This window comes from Sorex fumeus, unplaced genomic scaffold, assembly GCF_029834395.1.
Source record: "Sorex fumeus unplaced genomic scaffold, SorFum_2.1 ptg000086l, whole genome shotgun sequence".
NCBI lineage: Eukaryota > Metazoa > Chordata > Mammalia > Eulipotyphla > Soricidae > Sorex > Sorex fumeus.
This window is the reverse complement of record NW_026606143.1, coordinates 12,496,306-12,506,263: the sequence shown is the minus strand read 5'-3', so window position 1 is coordinate 12,506,263 and position 9,958 is coordinate 12,496,306. Positions and strand designations below refer to the sequence as shown.

General features: G+C 40.0%; 1 non-coding gene across 1 annotated transcript; it reads left to right on the top strand.

The window, feature by feature from the left end:
* The first annotated feature begins 9,370 nt into the window (after positions 1-9,370).
* Positions 9,371-9,502, top strand: LOC130039445 (small nucleolar RNA SNORA70). Its single transcript, XR_008794872.1, has one exon. It is a non-coding gene; the product is annotated as a small nucleolar RNA SNORA70 (small nucleolar RNA).
* The last annotated feature ends 456 nt before the right edge of the window (positions 9,503-9,958 follow it).

Sequence of the window (9,958 nt, the reverse complement as noted above, 5' to 3'; positions counted from 1 at the left end):
CCAACCCTCCACCAGTGCACATCTTCCACCACCAACGTCTTCAGTATACCCCCACCATCCCACCCCTCCCCTCTATGGCAGACAATCTCACCCATACTCTCTTTTGTATTGCTTGTTATGAATAGCATAAGATGTCATGTGGCTCCAAGTGCCCTCCTGGAATTCTAAAATTTTAGATAATTAGGGTCTGGCAAAATCTCTGCAGCAAGCTGCTCTGTTTGGAGATTCTTTTGTGTGTCTCTGGATCATGGCCCATGTTTCCATCTTTTCAGAGAAACAAACTATTGGCATATGCCCTGCAGGGCACACCCACATGCCCACAATGCTCTATGCTGCTAGTGCTAACTGCAGCTTTTGATCTGTTTTGATATTTATGGGTCTCTGAAATAAGGCCAAAAAATGAGCTTGTATAGCTGAGCCATAGGTGGTGTGTGGGTGTGTTTCCCACATACCTAACTTTTGGCCATTTAATTTCTTGGTAAACTTGGCCCAAGTTGTCGAGGTCTGGCCAGAGGCACAGCGGCAATTTTGGGGTATCAGGAAGTCTGAAAGCACCATCAAGTTGCTGATGCACTCACCCGCAGGTACAGGTTGACCTGATTGCGGCACCATACCCCCATCCTCTTCATTTTGATAAAGGACAGAAAGTGTTCTCATTCTTGAGAGTGCCTGAATTTGCTGGTAGCGGTCAAAGGAAGGTGTGAATGAAAGAGTAGGCCATGAAAAGAAACTGCATACAACTAGCACCAATACTGTGTCAAACTTAGGAAGAACTATAAAATGCACCCTCTCTGCCTATTTCTTTCTGCCCTTTGACTAGTATGAATTGTCATTGTACATGACTTAGCTAAAATGTGAAGGTTTGGGGAAGACAAAGACAATAAGATTCTTAGTTTTTGAATATCTAACATCTAGGCTGACAGGGAGGATAATAATTAGTATTTAGAATTAATTAGGGAGCCAGAGAGATAGTACAGCAGCTAAGACACTTGTCTTCTACTCGACTGACCCAGGTTGGATCCCTGGCATCGATCCCATATAGTTCCCCAAACCCCATCGGAATGATCCTGAACACAGAGTCAGGAGTAACCCCTGGCATCACTGGGCCTCAAACACCATATAACAATAATAATAATAATAATTAGTAGTAGTAATTGTACTATAAGAAATTATGATACATTGAAAATGTTCCTGATTTGGGGAAAACAGTGATAACAAAAGTGTGAAAACTAAGAAAAGTCATCAAAGACTTAGGATTTAGGATGAAAGTGAATGACATCAGCATGATGTTAGAAAACCCTTTTTTATATCCCTCTCTCACTACCATTCATTTGGCATGCATTCACAAATGAGAGTGTCTTTGTGGGAGCTGTGCAGTTTAGGTCAGAGGCTGTGAAACCTCTGTGCAGTCCGAGGACGGGGAGAACTTTTCAAGAGAACAGGCCAGAAGACTTGTTAACATAATTCTGACTAGAGAATTGGAAACAGCTCTAGGAAGCAGAGAGGGGAGGTGGGGAAGCTCAGAATTTCACTATTAGGAGGAAATTAACCACACACTCCTGAGCAGTGAATGATCAAAGAAGAAATCAAGGGTAAAAACTTTGAAACAAATGACAATGAAAATACAACCATGAAAACAAATAGGATGCAACAGAGCAGATATAAGAGGAACATTTGTGGCAATAAATTCTTACATAAAGAAAAGATGAAATACTTCAAATAGCCTCAATATATCAATTATCATTTATAAAAAGGTCAAGTATGTTAATGTGTCATTTATACTTAATGTGATATGATAAAATATATGTATGACTTAGAATATTATGAGTGCATAAGAAAAAAAGAAACCTTTCCTTTGCAGTGATATAGACCTTGAAGCCAATATGTAAAGTGAAATAAATTAGGGAAAGAAAAATAGTGTATGTTCTTCCTTTTATGTGGGATATATAAAAGTTAAATTTGTAGAATAATAGAATAATAATAAAATTTGGTTGCTAGTTTCCACGGACTGAAGGATAGAGGAAACAAGGAGATGTTGCTCAAAACTTATAAACTTTAGCACTCAGGGTTAAAGAAACTTTGGTACATTTACACAATGGAGTACTATGTAGCTGTTAAAAAAGATGAAGTTATGAAATTTATATACAAGTGGTACTACATGGAAAGTATCATGTTAAGCGAAATGAGTCAGAAAGAGCGGGATAGACACAGAAAGATTGCATTCATCTGGGGAACATAAAGCAACAAAAAGGGAGAGTGACACCCAGGAATGGCTGAGATTAGTACCAGGAATTTTGCTCCATGAATGGAAGGCCAGCCACAGGCTCTAGGTGAAAAGGAAGCTCAGATAGAGAAGAGAGTACCAAATGAAGGGTGTTGTGAGGGCCCTCCCAGGGTGGGAGAAGCATGCTAAAAGTAGTCGATAGACCAAACATGATTGCCACTCAAAGCCTCTCTTGCAAAACACAGTACCCAAAAGAAGAGAGAGAGAACAAGGGGGAATACCCTGCCACAGAGGCAGGATGGGACGGGGGGGCGGTGAGGGTTGGGGGGGGGGGATGCTGGGACCCGTGGGGATGGATGACGGGCATTGGTGGAGGGATGGGCACTTGATCATTGTATAACTGAAACCCAAGCACAAAATTTGTAAGCCTATAACTGTACCTCATGGTTTTTCACTAATAAAAAAAGAAAAAAAACTTATAAACTTTAAGTTATGATGATTTATTTCTGAAGATTTTATATACAGTATAGTTAGTACAATAAAGGGCTTCTGAAACTTTTTCTTCTTGTCACTCTTTTCACCCAAGGAATGCAATACGGGTGAGCACTTCCCCAAACATCTTAGATTCATTATGCAATTGATTTTGAACTAAGTTTGGTTATTGTGCATTCAAATAATTTTTTGCTGTTGCCAAAATTTTCTTGATCCCCACATTCAATTATATGACACCATATGAAATTTTAACCTACAGTTTGAGACACTAGGTTCAAACGAATAATAATTTATTGTATAAATAAAAAAGGTAAAACGACCAGATCTTAAATGTTCTCATCATATAACAAAAAATGGTAATTATGCAAGTTGATGAAAGTGTTAGCTAAGTCTACCCTGTTAACACTTTGCCAATATAGATTCATAGATAATCATATGATACTGTGTATCTTAAACTTAAGCAATATTATATGTGATTATCAAATATATCAAAATAAATATGAGCATTTAGAATAAGCAAAACCGTCCCGGGGCTGGAGAGATAGTACAGGGGTTAAGACGCATGCATCATATTTGGTCAAATTCTGGTTAGATACCTAACACCACATGGTCCTGAGAATCATTTCGACTGCAGCTTTAGAGGTCCCTGGGCGCTACCTGGGTGTGGCATTAATAATCCCTACACTACAGAACTCCTGCAGCACTGTACTGAATCATAGTCCAGTTGGACCTTAATCACTGAGAGAGTTCCCCAGTCCTCCTGAGTACCACTTGAGAGAGTCAACTACTTAAAAAAGAAAAAAACAGACTCCTAAAATTTACAAAAAAACAGTAAGAGAAACAAGTAGAGATGGTCAATTTAATGGGTAATTTATCTATCGGAAGAATTGATAAATAGTGGGGTTGGTACAGTAATATAGTGGTTAAGGCTTTTGACTTGCATGCATACAACCAGGGTTTGATCCCTAGCACAAGGTACGGTGCCTGAAGCCCCTCCAGGAGTTATATTTGAGTGTAGAGCCAGGAGTAAGCTCTGAGCACAGGAGTAAGCTGGGTGTGACCCAGAAACCAAAAACAACAGCAAAAAGAATTGATAAATAGGGCTGGAAAGAGAATACAGCTGTTAAGGCACTTGCATGCAGCTGACCCAGGTTCAATCCTCATTACCGCATAGAGTTTCCTGAGTACCACCAGAAATGATCCAGGAGTAAGTGCTGAGCACTGCCAGCTGTGGCCCAAAAATTTAAATCAAAAATTTTTATGAGTTGGCAAATGGTAAAACTCTTTAAGGAGGGGGGAAATATCAGTTTATTGCCTATTTTGTGTCTAGCACATATAATAGCAATCTTAACTTTAAATTTGTTTATGTCCCATTAAGTTTTTGCTCGTTTGTACAAGCCTCATTTTCAATGTCTAAAGATAAATGTATAAACCCAGAGATTTGGAGCAGGATCTCAGCCATCTTGAGAAACTCATTTCTCATGAGTGCAAAAGGGAAAATCTCTTGCATATATAGGGAGTGTGCGGGACTGGACATAATCAGCTAAATAATTTTTCCTGGGTGGAAGCCAATCCAGTGAAATGAAATGACTTTTTGAGGTCACCTCTAATTTCTAGTCCTGAATTTACTTCATAAAATATTCTTATAGGAAAACTAAATGTGACTCTCTTGGCCCTTCAGCTTAATTTAAGGTAGTGACTAGGTTGTGGCACTGTGCATGAGCCACACAAGCAGTTTTGTAAATTTTGGGCCACACTCAGCAGTGCTCCTGGCTTATTCCTGGCTCAGTGCTCGAGGATCATACTTGCCTGTCCTTAGGGGACCACATGTGGTGGTGGGGATAAAACCTGAGTTGGTTGCATGCAAGGCAAGTGCCTTACCTACTGTACTCTCTGATCCCCCAATTTTAATTTTCATGCACTCATACAGTATTACAAAAACAAACTTAACAAGGTCAAAAACATTCACATTTCCTAATTTATCATTCAAGGACTCACAAAACAAAATAGTAAAAAGTATAAAAATCAGTGACAAAAACACCGATACAAATGTCTCAAAAACTAGATGTACAATTGTGTATTATTTTTAGGTAAAGGAGGAAGGAAGCTGGTGATAATAAAATGTTTGTGAAAGAAAAATGATAACTCACTAAATTTTAAATTTTAATTTTGTGTCTAAAGCAGTAAGGAAATGAAGATAAATATGTAGATATCCTGAAAAATTATATTTTAACTCAAGATGTCAAAGAATAGCAAGAAAATGCTCCACAAATGAAAGGGAGAGAATGATAAGTAAGGTAACTATAAATAGGGGCAGGAGAGGTAGTGCACTGGATAGGGTGTTTGCCTTGCACGTGGCTGATCTGTGTTCCATCCCTGGCATCCCATATCGTCCCCTGAGCATTGCCAGGAGTAATTTTTGAGTGCAGATCCAGGAGTAACCCCCGAGAATCCCCAGATGTGGCCCCCAAACAAGAAGCCATAACTAAAAATATAAAAACAATTCAACAAAGAGAATTGACCACTAAATTTAAAATGTCTTGGATTTAGAAAGAAAATAGATGACATTCTGTGAACTATTCTGTTTTTAAAGAGCGCAGATGAAATAAGGACTAAAGAGCATTCAGTGTGCCATGGAGACCCAGTTCAATCCCCAGCACTACCTGATCCCACAAACAACACTGGGTACAACCCCCTAGTACAGAGCCAGAGTAGCCCCCAAAGCACCTCTGGGAGTGGCCCAAAACATAAATGTCATTTGTAATGAAAACTGAAACATAAGAAAAATTTAGTGCCGGGTTTATGATTCAAGTGGTAAAGCACACTTTATATTATATTATTATGGGCTTAATCTCCAACACAGCATTCCCACACCCCATTACACATAGTGATTTCTTAGGATATAGGCCTGGGAGACCATGAGTACTTTAGGGTGTAGACCCCAGTCTTCCCACTAGCCGGCCCAGCATCAAGTAAAGCACATTCTGTACATTTGTGAGACTCGGGGTTTGAACCGCAGCACTGCATGTCACCTCCGCCCGCAGCCCATGGAGTCCATGAATAATCCATGAACACTGCAGAGTACGGTCCCATGTTCGCTAGCATCACGCTGAGCGACCACCACAATAATAGTAAAATGAATGAACAAATGAGGCAACACAATTTGATTCTGTAAGTGTGCCAGAAATGGAACTCAGTAGTAGACCATGAGTCTCCTATGTATGAAACCCTGGCTTCGATTCCAGCATCATAAAACTGTGCTTTTATTTTTCTAGTGTGTGCTGTCTTACGGAATGTCACTCTTGATACACAGGGGTCCCCAGGTTGACTGAGGGGCCAGCCATGGCAGCTCTCCTGCTCCGCTTGTTGTGCACCATCGCAGATGAGGCAAGCAGCCTTTTTGAGGGGGCGAGTACACGGAGGTCCAAGAAAGACACGCACTCCAAAAGCGCTTCTACGAGGGCTCATTTATTGCAAGCAAGGTCAACCTTATATACTATAAGGATTAAAAACCAAACATCTTAGGGGAACTTCCAGAATGTACTTGCACAAAGAACAAGGTAAAACAGGATGTTAATTCCCTTTGGCGGGGGGGGGGGGGGGCGGTTCTCTCAACCTTCCTCTGACATTATTTTACTGAGCTCACATTTACTGGGGACTGGGGACCATTGCCAGCAAACCAAAAGAGGAGCTTCTGGAAAGGGACTGCCTACTGCTCATCATGTTCGGGTCAAGTCTCAGGGACTCAATCCTCATTTCCTAGCTGCCCCCAACTATGCCTCGCAATGTGTCGCACAAGGGAACATTTTCCAGAGCAGACCACAAGTTAGGGCACAATTAAGATTCCACAAAGTCATGGAAATAGAAATCTTCAGTATTTTTTCAGACCATAATGCCATAGAAATTAACATTCACCATAGCTTCTCTATTCCCTTTTGTTCTTTGGGTCTCCTGGGTGTTTTCCCCACCAGCTCTAACTGCTGGAACTCCAGGGGCACATCTTTGTGGTTCAGAGTTGAACGTTTTTGGTGGCAAATGAAGGGAAACATGCTCACCCACTCCCCATCCACATGTTCAGAACCCACTGAAATGGGTTTACACATGCCAGGTGTGAACCTTCCACCCTTGCTGAGGCATCTTCCTCAGCATCAGCTTCTCTCTCTTGCCCTCCCTCATTGCCTTTCTCTTGTTTGCTGTTCTTTGATCCTTGCTTGTAGTTTTCAAATTTCCTTGCTTAGAAATTATTTCCACCCATTTGTAGATTTGCTATATCTATGGGAGGAGGTGACTTCACATTTTTCCTATACCTGAAGCAATTGATAAGATTTTGAAAACCTAAGAACATTATAGTGCTGTTTTATATTAGATAGAATAGGAAATAAATCAAAGAACAATATAATGCATCAGGATAACTGGGAAAAACCAGGTAGTATGGAAGAATTCCTTAGGGAAATATAAATTAGCAGGATAGTCAATAAGAAAAAAGAAAGACATACATGTACAGTAAATGAAAGAATAGTTCAGGTTTTTTTTTTACGGAAAAGACATTTGGCCCATGTATGAGGATTCTGCTAAATCCTAAAATACAGTTAATGCAAATTATATAACAACTGTTCCTAAATAGAGAAAAAAATGTAAAACAAATAGATTTCATGAGTTTAGTAATAATCATCATTCACAAAAAATAAAAAGAAAATAAAATGTTAGATTATATATAAATATAAAGAGCACAACAACAGTATCTTATAAAATCACATCACATGGCCTCATCTCAATATTATAAAAATGATACCATATTATAAAACATAACACAGTAACTCACTAATTATCTAATTACAGAACTATCTTGAACCAGAGAGATAGCTCAAACCAAGCTCTACATGCAGGTGGCCCAGTTCAAGTCCCAGAACCACCTGGTCTCCTGAGCACTTCCAGAAGCAATCCCTTAGTACAGAGCTAAGAGTAGCCCCTGAGAAATCACTGGGTGTAGTACTAAAACAAAAAAAGATGTGGAGAAATATTTCATCAATGTCAGAATGCAATTAAATACATATTTTATGATTTAAAGCGTGGGCAGCAATCTTTTATGATAACTTTTTTAGGAAAGTTAATAATTGTGTGTACCAGAAAACTGTAATAAATATGTGTGTATATATATACATATAATACACTGTATATTTGTGTGTATATATACTTATACAAATATATACATATATATACATACTTTATAATGTGTAGAGTTCCAGAATAATTTACATTAAAGCCAGGAATAAAAACATCATCACTTAGTAACATTCTGCTAATGTTCTGCTATCCGTTGCAATAAAATAAGAGAAGGCATGGAGTGTGGAGGTAAATGTTATTAAAGATAATGTAATGTTTTCAGATGATATGACAATTTATGAAATAGATGGAGATTATCAAATAAACTATTAGCTCTAAAGAGAAAATTCAGCAGTAGGACATAAATTTATAGTGACAGCTATCCATAGTATTATGCCCTTTTGCAGAAACTTTGCTTCGAAGCCTAGGGGTGCATGTTAAATTGGTTAATGATGTTGATTTGTCTGTTGTACACAATTGAAAAAGAAACATTCCCAGCTGGAGAGGTATAGGAGGTAAGGCAATTGTCTTGCATGTGACTGTAGCCACAACTCTAGTTTAAATCCTTGGTACCACATATGATCTCTTGAATACAGAGGCAGAAATAGGTGCTGAGTATCTCCGTGTGTGAACCAAATCCTCTCCCCACAAATGTCAGTGATACTAATGTAATTTCCTTAAAATTAGTTCAGACAACTATTTCAATATGAATTTCATCTTTAGAGTAACCATCAAAATGTGAATCCAGGTAATTGACACTTATATTTCCAACTTCTTGCTATGTAGATACAGGTATTTCATTTTCTTTTATTTTTTAATAATGTTTTAAATGATGAGGTTTACTACGTGTAATGTTCCAACACTTCACCCTCCACCATAGTATCTCCCCCTCAACAATCTTGTCGGGTAGCTCGGTTCTGTAGACCAATTGTCAGGTTCTATAGCCTTTTGTAGTTTGTTATTTCCTTGCTAAAAGGTAAAGGTAAAGACCCTCCCGTTGTTCGTCGATTTGCTTGAGTGGGCCCAGTAACGTCTCCACTTTGTTGTTACTGTGTTTGGCATATCGAATACGTCACGGGGAGCTTGCCAGGCTCTGCCATGTGGGTGAGATACTCTCAGTTGGTTGCCGGGCTCTCCAAGAGGGCCGGAGGACTTGAACTCGGGTCGGCCATGTTGGCTGCATGCAAGGCAAACGCCCTACCGCTGTGCTATATCCCACATATGAAAGATCACTGTGGATCTGTTTCTCTGGCAATGTTTTGCAGAGAGGTATGGGTCTGATGCTTTGGTGTTCTCGTGCTCAGCAGTGCTTGAGGACTACCAGAGATGCAACCATGATGTCTGTGTGATGGGAGGTCAGGGGTGGGGGTGCGGAGGGGAGGCCATTCACTGCAGGGGATTGAAGGCAGGACCTTACAAATGTGTGCAATATGATCTACTACATTAGCTTTCTTCCCAGCTCTTCGAGATAGAGTTTAAATGTGGATTAAGAAAGTAAAATTCAAAGAATAGACATTCTCCCTTGTCTTTGTTTTTGAAGTTTTCCTCCCAGTGCAGCCACTTAAGCCCACCATTGTCTTTCCCTAGTGGGGACCCAGTGCGCTGGAAACAGCAAGCAAACTCCTTAGTACTATCTGAGGCCCAGGGCTTCTATGTGCTGTTCTAAGGACCTTGGAGACCAGTTTTCGAAGTAGACATTCCTATTTGTTCTCACACTGTCCCCAATCTTGGGCCTCACACAAGAATTTGAGGTGCTTTCGGAAAGTTCCAGGAACACAGTGACCATGGCCCATATTGGCCAAGTCATCATGTTCCTCCGCACCAAGTTGCAGAACAGGCAGCATGTGACTGGGGCTCTAGGCAGGGCCAAGTTCAAGTTCCCTGGCAAGGAGAAGATCCACATCTCTAAGAATTGGGGACATTTTCAAGTTCAATGTGGATGAATTTGAAATCATGGAGGATGAAAAGCAGCTCATCCCAGATGGCAATGGGGTCAAATATAAGTTTAAACATGGGCTTCTGAACAAACGGTGGGCACTGTTCTCCTGAGTTTTGGAGCTTCCCCCCTACCCAGTCCTTGATCCCTCCTTCCGGTCTTCACCGCCCCACCTCATCTCTCCATGATAAATCCTGCTTCTT